General features: G+C 47.4%; 1 pseudogene; it reads right to left on the bottom strand.

Annotated features, from left to right (window-relative positions):
• Positions 1-1584: 1584 nt before the first annotated feature.
• On the bottom strand, positions 1585-2837 carry LOC105513297 (annotated as a pseudogene).
• Positions 2838-3455: the final 618 nt, after the last annotated feature.

Raw genomic sequence — 3455 nt, 5'->3', positions numbered from 1 at the left:
TTTTTTTTTTTTTCCCTGAGACAGAGTTTTGCTCTTGTTGCCCAGGCTGGAGTGCAGTGGCACGATCTCAGCTCACTGTAGCCTCTGTCACCTGGGTTCAAGCGATTCCCCTGCCTCAGCCTCCTGAGTAGCTGGGATTATGGGGTTGCATTACCACGCTTGGCTAATTTTGTATTTTTAGTGGAGACGGGGTTTCTCTATGTTGGTCAGGCTGGCCTCAAACTCCAGACCTCAGGTGATCCGCCCGCCTCTGCCTCCCAAAGTGCTGGGATTATAGGTGTGAGCCACCATACGCGGCCAGAACATTTTTAAGTTTACAGGCACAGAGATTTTTAAGGTACAGAGATTTTCCATATACTCTCTTCCCCTACACATGCATAGCCTCGTCCATTACCAACATCCCCTACCATAGTGGAACGGTAGTTCCCGTCGACGGACCTACACTGACACGCCGTTACTACCCAAAGTTGATAGTTGCGTATGAGGGTGTTGTACATTCTATGGGATTGGACAAATGCGTGACATGCCTTGAATTATTGAACACTATTGAATTTTACAGATTATTTTCACTGCTCTAAAAATTCTCTGTGCTCTGCCTGTTTATCCTCCCCCTAATCCCCAACTCCTGACAACCACTAATCTTTTTATTGTCTCTGTAGTTTTGCCTTTCCCAGAATGTCATATCGTTGCAATCATACAATATGTAGCCTTTTCAGATTGGTGTTTTTCATTTAATAATATGCATTTAAGTTTCCTCCATGTCTTTTCATGCTTGGTAGCTCATTTCTAGTTAGGGCTAAATAATGTTCCATTGTCTAGTTGTACCAGAGTCTATTTATCTATTCACCTACTGAAAGACATCTTGGCAGGGCTTAGTGGCTCACACCTGTAATCCCAACAATTTGGGAGGCCACGGCAGGCAGATCACCTTAGGTCAGGAGTTTGAGACCAGTCTGGCCAGACAGTGATGCTACTTGGGAGGCTGAGGCAGGAGAATCGCTTGAACCAGGGAGGCAGAGGTTGCAGTGAGCCAAGTTCTTATGTGGACATAAGTTTTCAGTTCATTTGGGTCACTACCAAAGTGTATGGTAAGAATATGTCTAGTTTTGCTGGAAACTGCAAACTGCCTTCTGAAGTGGCTGTACCGATTTGCATTTCCACCAGCAGTGAATGAGAGTCCTCTTGCTCCACATTCTTGCCAGTTATTTGGTGTTTTCAGCCTTCCAGGCTTTGGTCATTGTAATAGGTGCGTATCTCATCGTTGTTTTAATTTGTATTTCCCTGATGACATATGACGTGGAGCATCTTTCATAGGCTTATCTTCTTGTAGATCTTCTTCTTTTATAAATGTATACTTTAAAAATTGTCATTTATGGCTCCCCACTGCAGCTGCCTCTCCCCCTTCCCTTCACTGACCACTTTTGCAGGCTTCAGGGGGACCAGGGAACAAAACTGGAGGCTGGTAGCCCCAGTCTGCTACCAGCCAGGGAGAACAAGCCACAGTTACAAATTATCACAACAATTGGTGCCAGTACTTGGGGGATCTGCAAAGTGAGGAGGCCCCAGCTCCTCATTGTACAGGGTCTATTTGGCAGTGACCTTGTTCTGGACATGGTGATATTCCTTTAGCCTGAGGGAATTGATGTTGATGAACCCGGTGGCATTGATTGGCTCCTAATCACCCTGCACATTCATGCTCGACAGCTCCTCATTGTAGAAAGACAGTGGGGACTCCCGCAGAGGATATACACCTGGCCCTTGAGGACAGACACCTGCACTTTCCCTTCTACTCACTCCTGGGACTTGGTGATGCAGTGGCAGACACATTCACACTCAGGGCTGTGCCAGAAACCGGTGTACACCAGCTCAGCCAATTTCAAGTCCAGGCCTTGTTTGATTTTGCACACGTCCTGGTCCATGGTGATGGCCTCAATGTCTAAATGAGCATGGTAAAGGATAGTGCCTGCTGGGGTCTTGTAGATACCTTGGGACCTCATTCCAATGAAGCGGTTCTCCATGATGTCAATACGGCCAACATGGTGCTTGCCCACAACTTCGTTCAGGTACACGAAGAGCTCCAAGGAGGTCTGGTGGATGGTGCCATCTTTGACATCAGTCACCTTCACCAGGACCCCTTTTGTGAACTCAATCTCGAGAATGTCAGGGTTTTTGGGAGCGCTTTAGATGGGTCCTGGGTCTTCATGCAGCGACCTGGAGGCGCTTGGTTCTTGGGTCTCTCCAGGATTCCAGCCTCATAGCTAATGTGCACGAGGCTCTCATCCATGCTCCATGGGTTCCTGGGAGTGACTGGGATGGGAATCCCATGTGGCTTTGCATATTCCATCAGATTGTTGCGGCCCTTGAACTGATTGTAGAACTCGGACATCCTCCAGGGAGCAATGACCTTCATCTGGAGGGCCAGCGAGTAGCAGGTGAGCTGAATCGGACTTGATCATTGCTCTTACCCGTGGTGCCATGGGACACACACTTGGCCCCCTCCTGCTGGGTGATTTCTACTTGTTTGCAGGTGATGCAGGGCCTGGGGAGAGAGCTGCCCAGGAGGTAGTGGTCCTCATACAGCATACTGGACTGGATGGCCAGCCAGATGAACTCCTCCACAAACTCTCTGCTGACATCCTCAATGGACACCTTTTTGGCCTGAAGCTTCAGTGCCTGGCTTCCTCGAAGTCTTCCTTCTGGCTGGTGTTGCCCAGGTAGGTACTGATGTCATTGCCTTGTTCCTTCAGCCACAACAAGATGCAGGAGGTGTCTAGCCTGCCACTGTAGGCCAGAACCATGAAGCCTTTGCTGGACACAGCATCTGAGATTGGAGGCATGGGTTCCCAGCATCTGGAATCTGTCTTCACAGCTCAGTGAACCACTTTGGCCCTGGCAGTGGTGGCAGGTGATAGAGTCTAAATCTTCTTTAGTGATGCATCTGGTAAAGTCCTTGGTTCATTTTATTTTGTGTTTTGAAATTTTTGTGGGTACATAGTAGGTGTATATATTTACGAGGTACATGAGATATTTTGATACAGGTATACAATTTATAATAATCATATCAGTTAAATGGGGTATCATCACATCAAGCATTTATCCTTTCTTTATTTTACAAACAATCCAATTACTATTTTTATTTTTAAATTTTTATGTATTTATTATTTATTTATTTTTTGAGATGGAGTTTCGCTCTTGTTGCCCAGGCTGGAGTGCAATGGCATGATCTCAGCTCACTGCAACCTCCATCTCCCGTGTTCAAGCGATTCTCCCGCCTCAGCCTCCTGAGTAGCTGGGATTACTACCCAACTACCACGCCTGGCTAATTTTGTGTTTTTAGTAGAGATGGGGTTTCTCCATGTTGGTCAGGCTGGTCTCAAACTCCTGACCTCAGGTGATCTGCCTCCCTCAGCCTCCCAAAGTGCTGGGATTACAGGCGTGTGCCACTGCGCCCGGCC

This window comes from Colobus angolensis, unplaced genomic scaffold (assembly GCF_000951035.1).
Source record: "Colobus angolensis palliatus isolate OR3802 unplaced genomic scaffold, Cang.pa_1.0 Scaffold228, whole genome shotgun sequence".
In the NCBI taxonomy this organism is placed as follows: domain Eukaryota; kingdom Metazoa; phylum Chordata; class Mammalia; order Primates; family Cercopithecidae; genus Colobus; species Colobus angolensis.
This window is presented reverse-complemented; position numbering and strand designations above follow the sequence as displayed.